We start from the raw sequence: 25,103 nt of genomic DNA, 5'->3' as shown, positions 1-25,103 counted from the left end.
AGCTTGTGTTGTTCTACACAACTTCACCAGGATTCACGAGGCTTCCTCTTCTGTTGACATGAAAGATCTTCCTACGTCATCAGATTTGGGTTTGGAAAGGACCCTGCATAGACGACCTGGGACTGCAGGCATTGCAGCTTGGGAACTCTATGCAGACTACTTTTACAGCCCAGAGGGCTCCTTGCCATGGCAGAGGGACGCTATCCGTGGCAGTTTTTGAAATCTTCTGGGCTCTTTAGTTGTTTTTTATTTTGTAGATAGATTACAAAAAATAATTATTGTGGTAGTTGAGTGTAGGGACTCGCAAGATAATGAGGACCCTTGACGTGGGCTTGCGGGCTGAGATCTTTTGGACGTCACATATTTTTCACTGCATATAACTAAATATTATTGATGTTTTTGTCTAAATGTAAATTGACTAAAAAATCTTTATATTTGGCATATCTGGTCCAAAAAATGTTCTAATACCTCATGATCACAGTATCCCAAAATAAAGATGTTGTTCTGCAAAATAAAGTGTTGCTTGTGAGCTACAGTGAGTGTTGAATTTTGTTTACATTGTGTTTTTAACTGTAAATGTTGTGTGGAGTGCGCAAAAAAACCCCCAGTCAAACAGTTTTGGCCCAATCTTAATTTAAATAAAATATTGGGATCACCAATACAAAAACAAAGGCAATGTTGTTATCATAAAACACAAAAACATATCAAGTGCTAAAAGGCAATAAAATAAACAAAATTATAAATCCAAAAGGTCCTGCGTAAAAGAACCAGGAGCAAAGGAGGACCGTGGCCGTACATGGCCCTGTGGTGGTGCCCCAGTTGGCAAACTGCCCGGATAAAGAGGCTGGGCCACATGATGGATTGGGCCCTGTGGTTCCACATGTTATGGTTGTGAGGGGAAAGAAGGCCCTTGGGTGGGTTGGGGAGGCAGCTGATAGGGGCCTCTTTGCTGCTGCTGTCCTGCATTTTCAACTTCGATTTTCAAGGCATTAAGTTTGCCTAGAATGTCGCCTTGGTAAGGGCAAGTAAACATTTTAATCACGATCGCCAATGAAGCCAGGCACTCAGGATGTTTGTCCGGAGTGACCTGCTTCATTAGCGGCCCTAGTCCCCTGAGCATTTTCTCCTCCAAACCATCACTCCTCCTCTGGGAAAGAAAATCTATGACGCGTGCGTCAATCATTTCCCGATTCTCTTGCCCAGAGGTAGAGGGAGGGACTTGGCGGCGACGTCTGGGCTGCAGCTGCACAAGTCGTGGAAGACTAGCCAGTGGTAGGGGGGCCTGGGCCAGTGTCGATTCCTCTGGGTCCTCTTGCGGCGTAGGTGTAGGACTTGTGGCAGGGGAGAAAACCGCAGGGGTTTCACTCCCAGGCGACTTGGAATCTTCGGAGGCTTCCAGACTGTCCACAGTACTGTATTTAAAAAAAATAATAATAATGAAATTAGATCATTTGATTTCATCATTTCAAAAGTACATAATTTATATTAGGTGTAAACAGCCATGTGTATACAATATATCTATATATACACAGTGGCAACATACATCAGATATTTGATTTTACACAATGAATAACAGTTTCTATGTGAATAGTGAATTTAAAATTATTTTACCAATTTAAATTTAACTATGGGATAAGTTTTGTAAAGGCCTAATGTAACACTATTTGGAACACATTGTTTGGTGTTTGGAGCTGTCCAGCCTCAGAAGAGGATTACTCATTCAAGGACCAAAACCAGTGCTGATATTCAGGCCATCTCGTCTGTATGTGGCCTGCTTCCACCATCCAAACATACAGGATGTAATGTTAACCTAGTAGAACATCTTTTACAGAGAAAGAGCATGTACCAGGCAACACTTGACCATGGGGGGAGTAGTAGTTTTAATCCTGCTGGTCAAGCATAGTTGTAACATCATTCTATTCATTATCATAGGATTAGGTTATTGTCATTTTATATGCAGCAATGTAAGGAATCCATGTTGTGGTTGGTGGTATACCATTGAACCAATATAAACGACAATGACAATACCTAATGACTATAAAAATCAAAAACATACAAAAGTAAGATAATAGGTATATATGGGAAAAATATTGCCACAACCCAAAAAAAATGCAAATGGATACACAATTCAGGGCTCCCAAAAAAAAAGGAGGGTTTAACCAACCTTTTTAAAATTCACACCTATCCATAGGAAGGGCTGGGCACTCACTATATCTAATAGCCGTGGTACTTTATTGAATAAAATCAATTCTTATATTATTAAAAACACATATTCTAACACACATTCATACACATCGATAATAATATCTAAAATATATATAATCACTGTAACACAAAGGTAAAAAGACCTATTTGATATATATAAAAAAATCGGATGTGACCAATAATTCGCATATATGGAGGATGAGAACAATCTAAAACTATCCGAATGTTCAGTCCAATATCAGAAGTGTGCCATATACAAAAAGGACGGATGAAATAGTCGATCCGATATCCTGGGATCTTTTGCAGAGACTAATAGTCCTGAATTCAAATATGTTCGCACAGTTCAAAGTAACAGCGTTAATTTCCAAATAGATTATTGGTCAGTTGTATTATAGTCTACTCACATAATAAATGTACTTAGGCGGCTCAGATCAGCAATCCGCGGCGTCCCGCGTAATGGTCAGGGTATGATCTCCGCTTGTACGTGTGAGCCTCGACTTCACAATGGAATAGTCTTTGATAACTCCTAGTAGATTTCGCTGAGAGTTTTCAACAAGCTGTTTTTCAATTGAACAATCAAAGTTCCTCACTTACTGGCGCCAGTAGTATCTTTATAGTCCACAGCTCTGCAGGTATACGTTCCACCTTCAGTGTGTTTTCTCCAAGAAGGTTCGAAGCTGCAAGAGTTAGTGGTCCTTAAGTCCAATCGGGGGGTCCAGTACCAGACGCGTTTCGGGGCTCTTAGTGGCCCCTTCCTCAGTGGTTGACCTCCCCTCCCTAATGTCTCTCCTTTTATAGAGGACTTCAGTAATCAATCCAACTTGGAAGTGAACCAAGTATTCCTCAAATTCTGAAATGGATCAGGTTCTCCTCAAAATCTGTGGTGGATCTCAATATTGGGATCTCTTCAAATAAATCAGTATTAAATACACCATAATCCTTTCCATAATTTTCATTAGATATGCATAGATCTGGATTGTATATATCAAAGATACACCAAATATAAAGAAACCGCATATGCGGTATTGATGCGTCTTTGTTGCGTTTTTATTGCGTTTATATTCAAAACAATCCAGATTTCATAACTGTATAGATCCCTCATATGCATATCTACAAAAATATATAATTATCAAATAATAGATCACCATCGTGTCGGGCTATGTTATATAGCCTTGTTACAATGAGCAGGAGATTTTGCAAAAAAAAAAAAAAAAAAGGTCTCCAAAAAACGCATATGCGATTTTGATGTGTTTCCGATGCGTTTTTGCTAAAAAACGATAAAACATGTTGTATAATACATAAATAACATAAAATTCCCCAAAATGCATGCAAATATTCCATAAAAATGTATAAAATGTATAATAGTGAATGTACGAAGATTGGTATTTCCTTACTCATGTTTGAGGAAAAAACTGGTTACCTAAAACCATTTAATATATAAAAGTTGTAAAAAACATAAAATCTCCATGTCAGGCTCCTAAAAAGTAGTCCTAAGTTACTTATATATAAAAAACCTCTTGTAGTGGCTATCTATTTCGAATTCAGATCTTATTGTAGTATATTAGGGGGAGCGTCAGCGGCAGAGAGGGACCGGCCACCTTAAATATGGTACGGTCACTAGTCGGCCGATGGCGCTCTCTCCTATAGAAAGCCAAACAGCTCAAATTCTGAATTTAATCCCATTGGGAGAAGTGTGTCAAATTCGAAAAATTTTTGAGTTTCTGCTCTTGACATCTTGGCTATGTAATCGCCTCCTCTCCAATCTCTATGTATCTTTTCAAGGGCTGCAAACTTAAGGCCTGAGGGATCCTGATGATGTACATCTTTAAAATGGCTTGAAAGGGAGTGATTTTCGAAGCCCTTTTTGATTTTACTAATATGCTCCGCTATCCTTTTCTGAAGTAATCTCTTTGTTCTCCTGATGTATTGTAATTTACAAGGGCATTCAATGACATATATAACGTCACTTGTATCACAGGACAAAAACTCTTTAATCTTATGTCTAAATCCGTTTGAGGTCGAGACAATCTCCATTGTTTTTTTAGGGAAGGATGTTGACTTACAATTATTGCATTGTCCACACCTAAAAAAACCTTTGATGTCAGCCCATTTTTGTAACGTTTGGGCTCCTTTTTTAGGTTTGACTGTTGACGCTATTTTAAGGCCCAAATTTGGAGCTTTTGTAAATGATATAAGTGGAAATTCTGGCATCATACTCCCAATGATTTTGTCCTTCCGGACCATATGCCAGTATTTCTTGATGATCTTGCGAATCTTTCCATATTGCTCATTATATGGCAAGATCATCCTAATCTGTTCGTCCCCTTTCCCTTTTTGGAGTATAGTATTGTCATCAAAGAAGGAGCTCCTGTCCATATTACGGACCTTATCAATAGTTTCGTCTAGCACTTTTAAAGGGTACTTCTTTACTAGGAATTGTTGTTTCATTTTGGTTGCTTCCTCCTCAAATTGTTGATCTGTTGTGCAATTTCTTTTTATCCTTCTAAACTGTCCTTGAGGTATGTTAAGGAGCCATTTTGGAAGATGACAACTGTTATACAGTATGAAACTGTTACGAGCTGTAGGTTTAACAAAAGTGCTACATTTCATTTTTGTATCCTCTATCTGAATCTGTAAATCTAAAAACTCAAGTTTCATTTGGCTAGTAGAGTTGAGCGAACACCTGGATGTTCGGGTTCGAGAAGTTCGGCCGAACATCCCGGAAATGTTCGGGTTCGGGATCCGAACCCGATCCGAACTTCGTCCCGAACCCGAACCCCATTGAAGTCAATGGGGACCCGAACTTTTCGGCACTAAAAAGGCTGTAAAACAGCCCAGGAAAGAGCTAGAGGGCTGCAAAAGGCAGCAACATGTAGGTAAATCCCCTGCAAACAAATGTGGATAGGGAAATGAATTAAAATAAAAATTAAATAAATAAAAATTAACCAAAATCAATTGGAGAGAGGTTCCATAGCAGAGAATCTGGCTTCCCGTCACCCACCACTGGAACAGTCCATTCTCAGATATTTAGGCCCCGGCACCCAGGCAGAGGAGAGAGGTCCCGTAACAGAGAATCTGTCTTCATGTCAGCAGAGAATTAGTCTGCATGTCATAGCAGAGAATGAGGCTTCACGTCAGCCACCACTGCAACAGTCCATTGGCATATATTTAGGCCCAGCACCCAGGCAGAGGAGGGAGGTCCCGTAACAGAGAATCTGTCTTCATGTCAGCAGAGAATTAGTCTGCATGTCATAGCAGAGAATGAGGCTTCACGTCAGCCACCACTGCAACAGTCCATTGGCATATATTTAGGCCCAGCACACACACAGGCAGAGGAGAGAGGTCCCGTAACAGAGAATCTGGCTTCATGTCAGCAGAGAATCAGTCTGCATGTCATAGCAGAGAATGAGGCTTCACGTCAGCCACCACTGCAACAGTCCATTGGCATATATTTAGGCCCAGCACACACACAGGCAGAGGAGAGAGGTCCCGTAACAGAGGATCTGGCTTTATGTCAGCAGAGAATCAGTCTGCATGTCATAGCAGAGAATCAGGCTTCACGTCAGCCACCACTGCAACAGTCCATTGTCATAAATTTAGGCCCAGCACCCAGGCAGAGGAGAGAGGTCCCGTAACAGACAATCTGGCTTCATGTCAGCAGAGAATTAGTCTGCATGTCATAGCAGAGAATGAGGCTTCACGTCAGCCACCACTGCAACAGTCCATTGGCATATATTTAGGCCTAGCACACAGGCAGAGGAGAGAGGTCCCGTAACAGACAATCTGGCTTCATGTCAGCAGAGAATCAGTCTGCATGTCATAGCAGAGAATGAGGCTTCACGTCACCCACCACTGCAACAGTCCATTGGCATATATTTAGGCCTAGCACACAGGCAGAGCAGAGAGGTCCCGTAACAGACGATCTGGCTTCATGTCAGCAGAGAATCAGTCTGCATGTCATAGCAGAGAATCAGGCTTCACGTCAGCCACCACTGCAACAGTCCATTGGCATAAATTTAGGCCCAGCACCCAGGCAGAGGAGGGAGGTCCCGTAACAGAGAATCTGTCTTCATGTCAGCAGAGAATTAGTCTGCATGTCATAGCAGAGAATGAGGCTTCACGTCAGCCACCACTGCAACAGTCCATTGGCATATATTTAGGCCCAGCACCCAGGCAGAGGAGGGAGGTCCCGTAACAGAGAATCTGTCTTCATGTCAGCAGAGAATTAGTCTGCATGTCATAGCAGAGAATGAGGCTTCACGTCAGCCACCACTGCAACAGTCCATTGGCATATATTTAGGCCCAGCACACACACAGGCAGAGGAGAGAGGTCCCGTAACAGAGGATCTGGCTTCATGTCAGCAGAGAATCAGTCTGCATGTCATAGCAGAGAATCAGGCTTCACGTCAGCCACCACTGCAACAGTCCATTGTCATAAATTTAGGCCCAGCACCCAGGCAGAGGAGAGAGGTCCCGTAACAGAGAATCTGGCTTCATGTCAGCAGAGAATCAGTCTTCATATCATAGCAGAGAATCAGGCTTCACGTCACCCACCACTGTAAGAGTCAATTTTCATAAATTTAGGCCCAGAACCCAGGCAGAGGAGAAAGGTCCCGTAACAGACAATCTGGCTTCATGTCAGCAGAGAATCAGTCTTCATATCATAGCAGAGAATCAGGCTTCACGTCACCCACCACTGTAAGAGTCAATTTTCATAAATTTAGGCCCAGAACCCAGGCAGAGGAGAAAGGTCCCGTAACAGACAATCTGGCTTCATGTCAGCAGAGAATCAGTCTTCATATCATAGCAGAGAATCAGGCTTCACGTCACCCACCACTGCAACAGTCCATTGGCATATATTTAGGCCCAGCACACACACAGGCAGAGGAGAGAGGTCCCGTAACAGAGGATCTGGCTTCATGTCAGCAGAGAATCAGTCTGCATGTCATAGCAGAGAATCAGGCTTCACGTCAGCCACCACTGCAACAGTCCATTGTCATAAATTTAGGCCCAGCACCCAGGCAGAGGAGAGAGGTCCCGTAACAGAGAATCTGGCTTCATGTCAGCAGAGAATCAGTCTTCATATCATAGCAGAGAATCAGGCTTCACGTCACCCACCACTGTAAGAGTCAATTTTCATAAATTTAGGCCCAGAACCCAGGCAGAGGAGAAAGGTCCCGTAACAGACAATCTGGCTTCATGTCAGCAGAGAATCAGTCTTCATATCATAGCAGAGAATCAGGCTTCACGTCACCCACCACTGTAAGAGTCAATTTTCATAAATTTAGGCCCAGAACCCAGGCAGAGGAGAAAGGTCCCGCAACAGACAATCTGGCTTCATGTCAGCAGAGAATCAGTCTTCATATCATAGCAGAGAATCAGGCTTCACGTCACCCACCACTGCAACAGTCCATTGGCATATATTTAGGCCTAGCACACAGGCAGAGCAGAGAGGTCCCGTAACAGACAATCTGGCTTCATGACAGCAGAGAATCAGTCTGCATGTCATAGCAGAGAATCAGGCTTCACGTCAGCCACCACTGCAACAGTCCATTGTCATAAATTTAGGCCCAGCACCCAGGCAGAGGAGAGAGGTCCCGTAAAAGAGGATCTGGCTTCATGTCAGCAGAGAATCAGTCTGCATGTCATAGCAGAGAATGAGGCTTCACGTCACCCACCACTGCAACAGTCCATTGGCATATATTTAGGCCTAGCACACAGGCAGAGGAGAGGTTCATTCAACTTTGGGTAGCATCGCAATATAATGGTAAAATGAAAATAAAAATAGGATTGAATGAGGAAGTGCCCTGGAGTCCAATAATATATGGTTATGGGGAGGTAGTTAATGTCTAATCTGGACAAGGGACGGACAGGTCCTGTGGGATCCATGCCTGGTTCATTTTTATGAACGTCAGCTTGTCCACATTGGCTGTAGACAGGCGGCTGCGTTTGTCTGTAATGACGCCCCCTGCCGTGCTGAATACACGTTCAGACAAAACGCTGGCTGCCGGGCAGGCCAGCACCTCCAAGGCATAAAAGGCTAGCTCTGGCCACGTGGACAATTTAGAGACCCAGAAGTTGAATGGGGCCGAACCATCAGTCAGTACGTGGAGGGGTGTGCACACGTACTGTTCCACCATGTTAGTGAAATGTTGCCTCCTGCTAACACGTTGCGTATCAGGTGGTGGTGCAGTTAGCTGTGGCGTGTTGACAAAAGTTTTCCACATCTCTGCCATGCTAACCCTGCCCTCAGAGGAGCTGGCCGTGACACAGCTGCCTTGGCGACCTCTTGCTCCTCCTCTGCCTTGGCCTTGGGCTTCCACTTGTTCCCCTGTGACATTTGGGAATGCTCTCAGTAGCGCGTCTACCAACGTGCGCTTGTACTCGCGCATCTTCCTATCACGCTCCAGTGCAGGAAGTAAGGTGGGCACATTGTCTTTGTAGCGTGGATCCAGCAGGGTGGCAACCCAGTAGTCCGCACAGGTTAAAATGTGGGCAACTCTGCTGTCGTTGCGCAGGCACTGCAGCATGTAGTCGCTCATGTGTGCCAGGCTGCCCAGGGATAAGGACAAGCTGTCCTCTGTGGGAGGCGTATCGTCATCGTCCTGCCTTTCCCCCCAGCCACGCACCAGTGATGGACCCGAGCTGCGTTGGGTGCCACCCCGCTGTGACCATGCTTCATCCTCATCCTCCTCCACCTCCTCCTCATCCTCGTCCTCCTCGTCCTCCAGTAGTGGGCCCTGGCTGGCCACATTTGTACCTGGCCTCTGCTGTTGCCAAAAACCTCCCTCTGAGTCACTTCGAAGAGACTGGCCTGAAAGTGCTAAAAATGACCCCTCTTCCTCCTCCTCCTCCTCCTCCTCCTGGGCCACCTCCTCTTCCATCATCGCCCTAAGTGTTTTCTCAAGGAGACATAGAAGTGGTATTGTAACGCTGATAACGGTGTCATCGCCACTGGCCATGTTGGTGGAGTACTCGAAACAGCGCAACAGGGCACACAGGTCTCGCATGGAGGCCCAGTCATTGGTGGTGAAGTGGTGCTGTTCTGTAGTGCGACTGACCCGTGCGTGCTGCAGCTGAAACTCCACTATGGCCTGCTGCTGCTCGCACAGTCTGTCCAGCATGTGCAAGGTGGAGTTCCACCTGGTGGGCACGTCGCATATGAGGCGGTGAGCGGGAAGGCCGAAGTTACGCTGTAGCGCAGACAGGCGAGCAGCAGCAGGATGTGAACGCCGGAAGCGCGAACAGACGGCCCGCACTTTATGCAGCAGCTCTGACATGTCGGGGTAGTTGTGAATGAACTTCTGCACCACCAAATTCAGCACATGCGCCAAGCAAGGGATGTGCGTCAAACCGGCTAGTCCCAGAGCTGCAACGAGATTTCGCCCATTATCACACACCACCAGGCCGGGCTTGAGGCTCACCGGCAGCAACCACTCGTCGGTCTGTTGTTCTATACCCCGCCACAACTCCTGTGCGGTGTGGGGCCTGTCCCCCAAACATATGAGTTTCAGAATGGCCTGCTGACGTTTACCCCGGGCTGTGCTGAAGTTGGTGGTGAAGGTGTGTGGCTGACTGGATGAGCAGGTGGAAGAAGAGGAGGAGGAAGCCGAGAAGGAGGAGGTGGCAACAGGAGGCAAAGAATGTTGCCCTGCGATCCTTGGCGGCGGAAGGACGTGCGCCAAACAGCTCTCCGCCTGGGGCCCAGCTGCCACTACATTTACCCAGTGTGCAGTTAGGGAGATATAGCGTCCCTGGCCGTGCTTACTGGTCCACGTATCTGTGGTTAGGTGGACCTTGCCACAGATGGCGTTGCGCAGTGCACACTTGATTTTATCGGATACTTGGTTGTGCAGGGAAGGCACGGCTCTCTTGGAGAAGTAGTGCCGGCTGGGAACAACATACTGTGGGACAGCAAGCGACATGAGCTGTTTGAAGCTGTCTGTGTCCACCAGCCTAAATGACAGCATTTCATAGGCCAGTAGTTTAGAAATGCTGGCATTCAGGGCCAGGGATCGAGGGTGGCTAGGTGGGAATTTACGCTTTCTATCAAATGTTTGTGAGATGGAGAGCTGAACGCTGGCGTGTGACATGGTTGAGACGCTTGGTGACGGAGGTGGTGGTGGTGGTGTTGGTGGTACATCCCCTGTTTGCTGGGCGGCAGGTGCCAACGTTCCTCCAGAGGCGGAGGAAGAGGCCGAGGCGGCAGCAGCAGAATAGGCCGAGGCGGCAGCAGCAGAAGAGGTAGCAGGGGGAGCCTGAGTGACTTCCTTGGTTTTAAGGTGTTTACTCCACTGCAGTTCATGCTTTGCATGCAGGTGCCTGGTCATGCAGGTTGTGCTCAGGTTCAGAACGTTAATGCCTCGCTTCAGGCTCTGATGGCACAGCGTGCAAACCACTCGGGTCTTGTCGTCAGCACATTGTTTGAAGAAGTGCCATGCCAGGGAACTCCTTGAAGCTGCCTTTGGGGTGCTCGGTCCCAGATGGCGGCGGTCAGTAGCAGGCGGAGTCTCTTGGCGTCGGGTGTTCTGCTTTTGCCCACTGCTCCCTCTTTTGCTACGCTGTTGGCTCGGTCTCACCACTGCCTCTTCCTCCGAACTGTGAAAGTCAGTGGCACGACCTTCATTCCATGTGGGGTCTAGGACCTCATCGTCCCCTGCATCGTCTTCCACCCAGTCTTGATCCCTGACCTCCTGTTCAGTCTGCACACTGCAGAAAGACGCAGCAGTTGGCACCTGTGTTTCGTCATCATCAGAGACATGCTGAGGTGGTATTCCCATGTCCTCATCATCAGGAAACATAAGTGGTTGTGCGTCAGTGCATTCTATGTCTTTCACCGCTGGGGAAGGGCTAGGTGGATGCCCTTGGGAAACCCTGCCAGCGGAGTCTTCAAACAGCATAAGAGACTGCTGCATAACTTGAGGCTGAGACAGTTTCCCTGGTATGCATGGGGGTGATGTGACAGACTGATGGGGTTGGTTTTCAGGCGCCATCTGTGCGCTTTCTGCAGAAGACTGGGTGGGAGATAATGTGAACGTGCTGGATCCACTGTCGGCCACCCAATTGACTAATGCCTGTACCTGCTCAGGCCTTACCATCCTTAGAACGGCATTGGGCCCCACCATATATCGCTGTAAATTCTGGCGGCTACTGGGACCTGAGGTAGTTGGTACACTAGGACGTGTGGATGTGGCAGAACGGCCACGTCCTCTCCCAGCACCAGAGGGTCCACTAACACCACCACGACCATGTCCACGTCCGCGTCCCTTACTAGATGTTTTTCTCATTGTTATGGTTCACCACAACAACAAATATATTATTTGGCCCAATGTATTGTATTCAAATTCAGCGGGATATAAATTTGAGGCCTAGTATTTAGGCGCTGGGTGACCGGTATGGATTTAGTGACAGAATTAGACTTGGAAATGCACAGAAGCGTGTGTGTGAAGTTATTCTGAATGACCCTATGTGCACCTTCAATATGATCTACCCTTTTAGGGATAGATTTCAAATAGCTCTGATATAGCAGAAACGACTAAATTATGAAATTGCTAAATTGGGAATTGTATTTCAACCCAGAACAAAAAATGTGCTTTGACGGACACTAAATAACTTTCCCAGCCACAACAGGACAGCGGTAACGAGAGATTTAGCGGGATATAAATTTGAGGCCTAGTATTTAGGCGCTGGGTGACAGGTATGGGTTTAGTGACAGAATTAGATTTGGAAATGCACAGTAGCGGGTGTGTGAAGTTATTCTGAATGACCCTATGTGCACCTTGAATATTATATACCCTTTTAGGGATAGATTTCAAATAGCTCTGATATAGCAGAAACCACTAAATTATGAAATTGCTAAATTGGGAATTGTATTTCAACCCAGAACAAGAAATGTGCTTGAACGGACACTAAATAACTCGCCCAGCTACAGCACTAAGGACAGATTTAGCTGGATATAAATTTGAGACCTAGTATTTAGGCGCTGGGTGACAGGTATGGGTTTAGTGCCAGAATTAGACTTGGAAATACACAGTAGCGGGTGTGTGTGAAGTTATTCTGAATGACCCAATGTGCACCTTGAATATTATATACCCTTTTAGGGATAGATTTCAAATAGCTCTGATATAGCAGAAACCACTAAATTATGAAATTGCTAAATTGGGAATTGTATTTCAACCCAGAACAAAAAATGTGCTTTGACGGACACTAAATATCTTGCCCAGCAACAACAGTACAGCGGTAACGAGAGATTTAGCAGGATATAAATTTGAGGCCTAGTATTTAGGCGCTGGGTGACAGGTATGGGTTTAGTGACAGAATTAGACTTGGAAATACACAGTAGCGGGTGTGTGTGAAGTTATTCTGAATGACCCAATGTGCACCTTGAATATTATATACCCTTTTAGGGATAGATTTCAAATAGCTCTGATATAGCAGAAACCACTAAATTATGAAATTGCTAAATTGGGAATTGTACTTCAACCCAGAACAAAAAATGTGCTTTGACGGACACTAAATATCTTTCCAAGCAACAACAGTACAGCGGTAACGAGAGATTTAGCAGGATATAAATTTGAGGCCTAGTATTTAGGCGCTGGGTGACAGGTATGGGTTTAGTGACAGAATTAGACTTGGAAATACACAGTAGCGGGTGTGTGTGAAGTTATTCTGAATGACCCAATGTGCACCTTGAATATTATATACCCTTTTAGAGATAGATTTCAAATAGCTCTGATATAGCAGAAACCACTAAATTATGAAATTGCTAAATTGGGAATTGTATTTCAACCCAGAACAAGAAATGTGCTTGAACGGACACTAAATAACTCGCCCAGCTACAGCACTAAGGACAGATTTAGCGGGATATAAATTTGAGACCTAGTATTTAGGCGCTGGGTGACAGGTATGGGTTTAGTGCCAGAATTAGACTTGGAAATACACAGTAGCGGGTGTGTGTGAAGTTATTCTGAATGACCCAATGTGCACCTTGAATATTATATACCCTTTTAGGGATAGATTTCAAATAGCTCTGATATAGCAGAAACCACTAAATTATGAAATTGCTAAATTGGGAATTGTACTTCAACCCAGAACAAAAAATGTGCTTTGACGGACACTAAATATCTTTCCAAGCAACAACAGTACAGCGGTAACGAGAGATTTAGCAGGATATAAATTTGAGGCCTAGTATTTAGGCGCTGGGTGACAGGTATGGGTTTAGTGACAGAATTAGACTTGGAAATACACAGTAGCGGGTGTGTGTGAAGTTATTCTGAATGACCCAATGTGCACCTTGAATATTATATACCCTTTTAGGGATAGATTTCAAATAGCTCTGATATAGCAGAAACCACTAAATTATGAAATTGCTAAATTGGGAATTGTACTTCAACCCAGAACAAAAATGTGCTTTGACGGACACTAAATAACTTTCCCAGCTACAACAGGACAGCGGTAACGAGAGATTTAGCGGGATATAAATTTGAGGCCTAGTATTTAGGCGCTGGGTGACAGGTATGGGTTTAGTGACAGAATTAGACTTGGAAATACACAGTAGCGGGTGTGTGTGAAGTTATTCTGAATGACCCTATGTGCACCTTCAATATGATCTACCCTTTTAGGGATAGATTTCAAATAGCTCTGATATAGCAGAAACCACTAAATTATGAAATTGCTAAATTGGGAATTGTATTTCAACCCAGAACAAAAAATGTGCTTTGACGGACACTAAATAACTTTCCCAGCTACAACAGGACAGCGGTAACGAGAGATTTAGCAGGATATAAATTTGAGGCCTAGTATTTAGGCGCTGGGTGACAGGTATGGGTTTAGTGACAGAATTAGACTTGAAAATACACAGTAGCGGGTGTGTGTGAAGTTATTCTGAATGACCCAATGTGCACCTTGAATATTATATACCCTTTTAGGGATAGATTTCAAATAGCTCTGATATAGCAGAAACCACTAAATTATGAAATTGCTAAATTGGGAATTGTACTTCAACCCAGAACAAAAAATGTGCTTTGACGGACACTAAATAACTTTCCCAGCTACAACAGGACAGCGGTAACGAGAGATTTAGCAGGATATAAATTTGAGGCCTAGTATTTAGGCGCTGGGTGACAGGTATGGGTTTAGTGACAGAATTAGACTTGAAAATACACAGTAGCGGGTGTGTGTGAAGTTATTCTGAATGACCCAATGTGCACCTTGAATATTATATACCCTTTTAGGGATAGATTTCAAATAGCTCTGATATAGCAGAAACCACTAAATTATGAAATTGCTAAATTGGGAATTGTACTTCAACCCAGAACAAAAAATGTGCTTTGACGGACACTAAATAACTTTCCCAGCTACAACAGGACAGCGGTAACGAGAGATTTAGCGGGATATAAATTTGAGGCCTAGTATTTAGGCGCTGGGTGACAGGTATGGGTTTAGTGACAGAATTAGACTTGGAAATACACAGTAGCGGGTGTGTGTGAAGTTATTCTGAATGACCCTATGTGCACCTTCAATATGATCTACCCTTTTAGGGATAGATTTCAAATAGCTCTGATATAGCAGAAACCACTAAATTATGAAATTGCTAAATTGGGAATTGTATTTCAACCCAGAACAAAAAATGTGCTTTGACGGACACTAAATAACTTTCCCAGCTACAACAGGACAGCGGTAACGAGAGATTTAGCAGGATATAAATTTGAGGCCTAGTATTTAGGCGCTGGGTGACAGGTATGGGTTTAGTGACAGAATTAGACTTGAAAATACACAGTAGCGGGTGTGTGTGAAGTTATTCTGAATGACCCAATGTGCACCTTGAATATTATATACCCTTTTAGGGATAGATTTCAAATAGCTCTGATATAGCAGAAACCACTAAATTATGAAATTGCTAAATTGGGAATTGTACTTCAACCCAGAACAAAAAATGTGCTTTGACGGACACTAAATAACTTTCCCAGCTACAACAGGACAGCGGTAACGAGAGATTTAGCGGGATATAAATTTGAGGCCTAGTATTTAGGCGCTGGGTGACAGGTATGGGTTTAGTGACAGAATTAGACTTGGAAATACACAGTAGCGGGTGTGTGTGAAGTTATTCTGAATGACCCTATGTGCACCTTCAATATGATCTACCCTTTTAGGGATAGATTTCAAATAGCTCTGATATAGCAGAAACCACTAAATTATGAAATTGCTAAATTGGGAATTGTATTTCAACCCAGAACAAAAAATGTGCTTTGACGGACACTAAATAACTTTCCCAGCTACAACAGGACAGCGGTAACGAGAGATTTAGCAGGATATAAATTTGAGGCCTAGTATTTAGGCGCTGGGTGACAGGTATGGGTTTAGTGACAGAATTAGACTTGAAAATACACAGTAGCGGGTGTGTGTGAAGTTATTCTGAATGACCCAATGTGCACCTTGAATATTATATACCCTTTTAGGGATAGATTTCAAATAGCTCTGATATAGCAGAAACCACTAAATTATGAAATTGCTAAATTGGGAATTGTACTTCAACCCAGAACAAAAAATGTGCTTTGACGGACACTAAATAACTTTCCCAGCTACAACAGGACAGCGGTAACGAGAGATTTAGCAGGATATAAATTTGAGGCCTAGTATTTAGGCGCTGGGTGACAGGTATGGGTTTAGTGACAGAATTAGACTTGAAAATACACAGTAGCGGGTGTGTGTGAAGTTATTCTGAATGACCCAATGTGCACCTTGAATATTATATACCCTTTTAGGGATAGATTTCAAATAGCTCTGATATAGCAGAAACCACTAAATTATGAAATTGCTAAATTGGGAATTGTACTTCAACCCAGAACAAAAAATGTGCTTTGACGGACACTAAATAACTTTCCCAGCTACAACAGGACAGCGGTAACGAGAGATTTAGCGGGATATAAATTTGAGGCCTAGTATTTAGGCGCTGGGTGACCGGTATGGATTTAGTGACAGAATTAGACTGGGATATGGCCAAAAAATAACCACACTATTGCTGGTTAAATGCACTTGGTGACGGGCGCAGCTTGCCCCTGATGTAGTATATGGCCAAAAAATGAACAGACTATTGCTGGTTAAATGCACTTGGTGTCACAGCTTGACCAACCACACTACTGAGGGTTAAATGCACTTGGTGACGGGCGCAGCTTGCCCCTGATGTAGTATATGGCCAAAAAATGAACAGACTATTGCTGGTTAAATGCACTTGGTGACGGGCGCAGCTTGCCCCTGATTTAGTATATGGCCAAAAAATGAACAGACTATTGCTGGTTAAATGCACTTGGTGTGATAGCTTGACCAACCACACTACTGAGGGTTAAATGCACTTGGTGACGGGCGCAGCTTGCCCCTGATGTAGTATATGGCCAAAAAATGAACAGACTATTGCTGGTTAAATGCACTTGGTGACGGGCGCAGCTTGCCCCTGATTTAGTATATGGCCAAAAAATGAACAGACTATTGCTGGTTAAATGCACTTGGTGTGATAGCTTGACCAACCACACTACTGAGGGTTAAATGCACTTGGTGACGGGCGCAGCTTGCCCCTGATGTAGTATATGGCCAAAAAATAAACAGACTATTGCTGGTTAAATGCACTTGGTGTGACAGCTTCACCCTGATGTAGGCTTTAGCCAAAAAACAAACGCACCATTGAGGGTTAAATGCACTTGGTGACAGGCGCAGCTTGCCCCTGATGTAGTATATGGCCAAAAAATAAACAGACTATTGCTGGTTAAATGCACTTGGTGTGACAGCTTCACCCTGATGTAGGCTTTAGCCAAAAAACAACCACACCATTGAGGGTTAAATGCACTTGGTCGCAGCTTGTGCTGGCGCACCACAAGACACAAAATGGCCGCCGATCACCCCAGAAAAATGTGACTGACAAACGGTCTGGGCAGCCTAAAAACAGTGAGCAATTGAGGATCAGCAGCTCAATGATCCACAGCTGCAGATCGATCAGTTAATCAAGTCCTTTGGAGGAGTTAATCTGCCTAATCTCGCCCTACTGTCGCAGCCGCAACCTCTCCCTACGCTAATCAGAGCAGAGTGACGGGCGGCGCTATGTGACTCCAGCTTAAATAGAGGCTGGGTCACATGGTGCTCTGGCCAATCACAGCCATGCCAATAGTAGGCATGGCTGTGATGGCCTCTTGGGGCAAGTAGTATGACGCTTGTTGATTGGCTGCTTTGCAGCCTTTCAAAAAGCGCCAAGAAAGCGTCACAAAAGCGCGAAGAAAGCGACGAACACCGAACCCGAACCCGGACTTTTACGAAAATGTCCGGGTTCGGGTCCGTGTCACGGACACCCCAAAATTCGGTACGAACCCGAACTATACAGTTCGAGTTCGCTCATCCCTATTGGCTAGTCATGGAGGTAAATTTTAAAATTTAAAATTTAAAAGTTAAAATTATTATTGTTAATTATTATTGTTAATATCAATTAAAAATAGGCCCAAATTTTGTTGGCCTGTCTGCCAGACAAAGAATATATCATTGATATATCTTTGCCAGAGCACCTTAATTCCTTAATCGCTTTCACTTCACAATTTGTTAGATTATTCCTCTTAAATCTAGGGTTCTCTTTCAAATTGCTTATATCATTTTGGATACACTTTTTGAACGTGGTCAATTCAGGACCTATCTCATTGCGTGGGTATTTTTTAGATTTTCTTTTTTAGGGAGGTATGGATATACTCAGCCCTGGGGATCTCTTCTTCATTCCTATTATTTCTAATATAGTATTTCTATATAAGACATAATCGTCTTATATATTTCTCAACACCTATGAGCATCTCAAATTTATTGAGTTTTTTCATGGGGGCAAATTTTAGACCCTTGTTTAGTAAGTTTCTCTGAGTGTCAGTGAGTTGGAACGTGCTCAAATTTAAAATAGAATCCAAGTCTGACCCTGATTGGTCTATCTGTAGTGTTCCCTTATTCTTCCTTCCTCCTTTTCTGGTCTTCCTCTTCCTCTGTCTTTCCTTATGGGTGATCGGTCCCTCTGAGTGTGGTGATTCTCCAGATGTGTATCTCGTTTTGGAGTTCTTTGTTGGTAACGTGGTTTGTGCTCCTGTTGTGAATTGTGGTGTTTGTTCCTCAGATTGTATTTGTGATTCTGAGGAGAAATTAAATTGTGAGTGTGCGTCCTTAATTGAGGGGTCTTTTGTCGTGTTCGTGATCTGTGATAGGGTGGGGTCTGGTCTAAAAAATGCCCCCGTTCTTCCAAAGCCTCAAATCTATTATGGACCGGGATCTGGGCTACAATATCCCTTTGGGTGGGAGTGTCAATCAACTCATCTCTACCATAATATGTATCTCTATTGTTGCTCAGCTGGTCATTTCTGTTCATCTGGTTGGGTCTATGTCTATTTTTACTATTATTCTGTCTCATTTTATTTGTCTTTTTATCTACTATATCAAACTCTACTTTATCAAAATTATTACACAGTCTCCCCTGCCACAGATTGTATTCATCATTTTTCGGTAATTTCATAATAATTTCTTTAATTTCATTGATTTTTATGGAGACTTCTTCAAGTATTGCTCTCCTCCTTTTAATAATCAATTTAGTGAGGGCTATAGACAATAAGATCTGAATTCGAAATAGATAGCCACTACAAGAGGTTTTTTATATATAAGTATGAAATGTAACTTAGGACTACTTTTTAGGAGCCTGACATGGAGATTTTATGTTTTTTACAACTTTTATATATTAAATGGTTTTAGGTAACCAGTTTTTTCCTCAAACATGAGTAAGGAAATACCAATCTTCGTACATTCACTATTATACATTTTATACGTTTTTATGGAATATTTGCATGTATTTGGGGGAATTTTATGTTATTTATGTATTATACAACATGTTTTATCGTTTTTTAGCAAAAACGCATCGGAAACACATCAAAATCGCATATGCGTTTTTTGGAGACCATGCGTTTTTTGTTTTTTTTTTGTTTTTTTTTATTGCAAAATCTATAACATAGCCCGACACGATGGTGACCTATTATTTGATAATTATATATTTTTGTAGATATGCATATGAGGGATCTATACAGTTATGAAATCTGGATTGTTTTGAATATAAACGCAATAAAAATGCAACAAAGACGCATCAATACCGCATATGCGGTTTCTTTATATTTGGTGTATCTTTGATATAAACAATCCAGATCTATGCATATCTAATGAAAATTATGGAAAGGATTATGGAGGACATTCTGGTGTATTTAATACTGATTTATTTGAAGAGATCCCAATATTGAGATCCACCACAGATTTTGAGGAGAACCTGATCCATTTCAGAATTTAAGGAATACTAGGTTCACTTCCAAGTTGGATTGATTACTGAAGTCCTCTATAAAAGGAGAGACATTAGGGAGGGGAGGTCAACCACTGAGGAAGGGGCCACTAAGAGCCCCGAAACGCGTCTGGTACTGAACCCCCTGATCGGACTTAAGGACCACTAACTCTTGCAGCTTCGACCCTTCTTGGAGAAAACACACTGAAGGTGGAACGTATACCTGCAGAGCTGTGGACTATAAAGATACTACTGGCGCCAGTAAGTGAGGAACTTTGATTGTTCAATTGAAAAACAGCTTGTTGAAAACTCTCTGCGAAATCTACTAGGAGTTATCAAAGACTATTCCATTGTGAAGTTGAGGCTCACACATGCAAGCGGAGATCATACCCTGACCATTACGCGGGACGCCGCGGATTGCTGATCTGAGCCGCCTAAGTACATTTATTATGTGAGTAGACTATAATACAACTGACCAATAATCTATTTGGAAATTAACGCTGTTACTTTGAACTGTGCGAACATATTTGAATTCAGGACTATTAGTCTCTGCAAAAGATCCCAGGATATCGGATCGACTATTTCATCCGTCCTTTTTGTATATGGCACACTTCTGATATTGGACTGAACATTCGGATAGTTTTGGATTGTTCTCATCCTCCATATATGCGAATTATTGGTCACATCCGATTTTTTTATATATATCAAATAGGTCCTTTTACCATTGTGTTACAGTGATTATATATATTTTAGATATTATTATCGATGTGTATGAAAGTGTGTTAGAATATGTGTTTTTAATAATATAAGAATTGATTTTATTCAATAAAGTACCACGGCTACTAGATATAGTGAGTGCCCAGCCCTTTCTTTTGTATCATTTTTTGCTTGTTAGATTGGGTGAATCTGCGGGCTGTGAGCACCCATCCAGGTTTCCCCATACAGTAGTGCGACCCATATCTGTGAAAAAAATATATTGGTGTGTGACCAACAGCCGTCAAACACGATGATCAACTGTATGAGGAGATAATGCGTGCAGTGCGCACGTGTCATCTCCCTTCTCTATTCTAGATCAGATTGCAAACATCTATATTCCGGGACCGTCAAAAAATGGCTTAAACAGGAACAAAACAGAGAGGGGAGGCGCTATCTGCACACTGCACGTGTCATAGACTGAGGCATAGAGAGGCATAGACTGACAGAACAATAGAAGTCTCCTAAAGTGCCTACATTGAGGGGTAACCCTGGTGTGTGACCCCAAGAAATAGTAGAAGGGAAGGAGACGGCTTGCTGATAACCCAGTGGTGTGTTAATCTCAAGCTCAAGGTGTTTGTTTGTCAGTGTCTGTGCTAATCCAACTATCAGAGACAGTAAGTGAAGGCTCCAGAACGTGTTGAAGGCTCCAGAACGTGGTGTTTTGAAAAAAATGGGTAACCGAAATAGTGTCCCGAAGGGCTATTGTTCACCTGAACAGTACGTGGCGGACCGGAGAGGAAAAGGTTATGTTAAAGGATTAAGCAAGTTAGAAAAGAGTTATGGTATTGCAAAAGGAGGTGTATTGTGTTCTGCTATATGGCAGACATTGTTGACTGAGAAGAGAGGCAAATTGAATGATGATAAGTTGATAGATACCGTTAGGGTATGGCTGGACTGTAGCAAAGAATTTGAACAGACAAAAGGAGAAGCAATGTTTGATGAAAAATCAGGACTCCATTACTATCGGCCTGGCCCAGCCTTAGTACAGGAACAGCCACCGCCCTATAACAATGGCGCAGCTGAAAGAAAAAGGGGAAGTTGGACTTGTACACATTGTGGTCAGCAGAACCCTGCCCCCCGTGATACGTGCTTAGCCTGTGGTGCTCCACGCCCACATAATCATGCTCTTTTAGCCCCCCAGCACGTCTCACCAGTCCCAGCAATGACGCCATCTTGTCCTCAGCCAACGCCCAAGGCTGGACTTGTAATCTCCCCAAACCCTGCTCTTTCTGTCATGCCACAGGTCACTACTATATACCCACTTGTAAATCCTGACGGCACCTACATGCTACCCAGTCAGCCCATAGCTCCAGCTCATATCATGGTAGGAGGTAGTGGTGCTGTAGATCAGGAAGATGAGGATGGGGAGAAACAAAAGGAAGATGCAGGGGAAGACTCACAGCAGACAGTGGACTATGCACCTGGTACTGCAGCACAAACCCCAGGATATCGCAGCCCCCCACCGCACCTTGGACAATTTTCTGATATTACCCTAAGTAGCCAGCAGGGTGCAGCAAGAGCAATGAATGAGTCTTTTCAAAACCAAATTACAGAGCTGCAAAGAGAGATCCATAACATAGGACAAGGAAATCTTGAAGCCTTAAGGGAAATATACTTGAACACTCGCCCAGTCGGGCCACCTAAGTATGTGTCCTTTACCCCCCAGCAGTTGTTCACCATAGTGAACCTCATGCCTGACCCAGATACTCACCCTATGCCCTTTTACAGAAAATTGGCACAAGTATATCAAACCTACGGGTGTACTTGGTCAGACTTGCAAAGTATTGTACAAAATAAAACTGGTGAATTTTCTTCACTTATAATGGATCACATACGCCAACCAGAACTCCCTGGAGCAAATTATGACACTCGTGATTCAGAATCTGGCCGTGATTTCATTCAGCAATTATATAAGTGGGCGAAAGACAGACTAGCAGAGCAGTCCACAACCCTGCAAGACATGGTACAGGATAAAGCAGAGTCAGTAGAAAAGTTTGTACAAAGAGTTAAACAAAACTATAAAGATATGGGATTCAGTCCAAATGAACCTGTGCACCTAAGACTCCTAGCACGGTCATTTGTAGATGGCCTTAGGCCAGATCTGAACAAAGCTCTTGTAACCTGTCGCCCAGAATGGAAATCATTAACATTGGAAATTTTAGAACAAGTTGCAAAAGGGCTGGAGAGTAGTACAAAGAAATCCCGCATATCAGTCATGGCAGTCATGACGGGAGAAGGAGGAGAGGAAAGACCCCCGCCCCGTGTCTGTTATGGGTGCGGCAAACCAGGGCACATTAAGAGAAACTGTCGCTCCAAACATCTGTGGCCAGCAGATCAGAGCCAAAGAGGAACTCCTCCTCCATGGCCAGCTCCATCCCACTAGGACGTTGGCAAACCAGTGTTGCTGGGAGGGGACACCCCATGTATGGCAGTCTCTGCCCCTCCTGCAGGCCCCGCCCCTCGAATCACCCTCGATGTGGCAGGGAAGGAACTCTCATTCCTTGTAGACACTGGTGCAGCCCGCAGTGTGTTATGTGAGAACGCCATACTCCCTTCCTGGCTCACAGATATGCATTTACCCTGCTCTGGTTTAGAAGGGGTCACCCAGCACAACCCTGTTACTAAGCCTCTCTTGATTACTCCCTCCACTAAGTCCCAAAGCCAATCTCCACAGTTACATCTGCCCACTGGAGTAATGTCACAATTTGTTGTAAGCCAGACATGTCCTTATAACCTATTAGGCTCAGATTTTCTTCAGAAAATACGTGCCAACATCCAGTTCAAGGAAAATGGTACAGTTGTTTTAGGTACGGCATTGAGTCCTGAAGAAACCTGCCTCCTAATGGCATTAAAATCCCAGTCACTTGAATCACATGAGCAAGGGGATTCGCTGCAAAGCATTTTGCACCTCATCCCTGATACCCTTTGGACCAAAGGTCCCCAAGACATTGGGCGTCTCAAAGTCCCGCCAGTCACTGTAACCTTGAAGAATCCTAACTTACTGCCTTATAAAGCACAATACCCTCTCTCCATTTCCCAGAGAGATGCTATCACCCTCCAGATACAGGCTCTTCTTGCAAATGGAGCTATTAAAATTACCACCTCACCATGTAACACTCCCTTATACCCAATTAAAAAGAAGAGTGTGAAGGGACAACCTCCTGTATATCGCATGGTACAAGACCTCAGAGCAATTAATGAGGCTACGGTCTTTGAAACCCCCATTGTACCAAATCCCCACACTTTGCTTGCTAGCATTCCTCCTGTGGCTGCTATCTTTACTGTCATTGATCTAGCAAATGCCTTTTTCTCTGTCCCATTACATGAAGACTCCCAATTTCTCTTTGCTTTTACACATGATGGAAAACAATACACCTGGACGGTGTTGCCTCAAGGAGCTCATAATAGTCCTTCCTGCTTTAGCAAAGCAATGGCATCCATCTTACAACCATGGCAAGCAGATCACCCAGAGGTGGAACTCTTACAATATGTGGATGATTTACTCCTCTGTGCTAACTCACACCCCGTCTGCCTGAACTCATCTGCCTCACTTCTTGCCTACCTGGCGGATGCTGGGTGCAGAGTCTCACGTTCTAAATTACAATTGTGTCTTCCAAAAGTTGTTTTCCTAGGTCACTGTATCTCACAAGGCAGTAAACATCTTACGGATGCCAGGAAAAAAGCAGTCTCAGACATCCCACTGCCAGATACCCCTCACCAACTGCAAACCTTTCTGGGACTCATTTCATACTGTAGACCATGGATCCCTGATGCATCCGTTCTGATGCAGCCACTGTTTGATTGCATACCCCGTATTGCTACTGTCCCTTTCCAAATGACTGCAGAAGCCATAAAAGCATTCCAATCCCTCAAACAAATCATTGTCACTGCCCCAGCTCTTGGCATCCCTAACTATCAGCTTCCCTTTCGCCTTTATGTCATGGAACGTCAGGGTCATGCCACTGGAGTTCTCACCCAGAGCCATGGGGGTCGTAGTAGACCTCTAGGCTACTTCTCAAAACGTCTAGACCCTGTAGCCAGAGCCACCCCTTCCTGTGTCAGGGCCGTTCATGCTGCTAGTTCTCTCCTGAACGCTACCGCTGACATCGTCCTGGGACACCCACTCACCATCATGGCTCCCCATGACATCTCAGCTATCCTGCAACAAACACAACCTAAACACCTCACTGCACAACGCCACCTCAGGCTCCAGTGTAGTCTGCTTCTACCAGATAATGTCACCATCCAGAGATGCCACATCCTCAATCCTGCTGCACTCCTTCCTCTCCCAAGGGGGGAGTATACTGCAGATGGAGATTCTGAAGATTTTATTGATCTACGTGCTGAAGAAGATCTTCAGGAAGAAGAACTATGGGCCTCAACCGACTCTCTTTACAAAGAACAAGAACATGATTGCATTACAATGATGGAAGCTGAAGTAGGAACTCCACCATCAATACAGGATACTCCTTTGCAAAACCCACACTGGACACTCTTTGTAGACGGTTCAAGGTATGCCGATGACAAAGGGAAATTCCATACAGGCATGGCAGTTACTAGTGAGTATGAAGTCCTGTGTGCAAGGCAATTGCGCCCAGACCAGTCAGCACAAGAGGCTGAACTCATAGCCCTTACTGAGGCCTGCCTCATAGCAAAAGACTCCACTGCTAACATCTACACAGACTCCAGATATGCTTTTGGAGTAGTTCATGATTTCGGAATAATATGGAAGGCCAGAGATTACATTACAGCAGCAGGAACCCCAATTAAACATGCTTTAGCAGTGGAGGCTTTGATGACTGCAGTACTCCTGCCC

The sequence above is a fragment of the Bufo gargarizans genome, chromosome 3 (genome assembly GCF_014858855.1).
Source record: "Bufo gargarizans isolate SCDJY-AF-19 chromosome 3, ASM1485885v1, whole genome shotgun sequence".
NCBI lineage: Eukaryota > Metazoa > Chordata > Amphibia > Anura > Bufonidae > Bufo > Bufo gargarizans.
Note: the sequence above shows the minus strand (reverse complement) of the source record.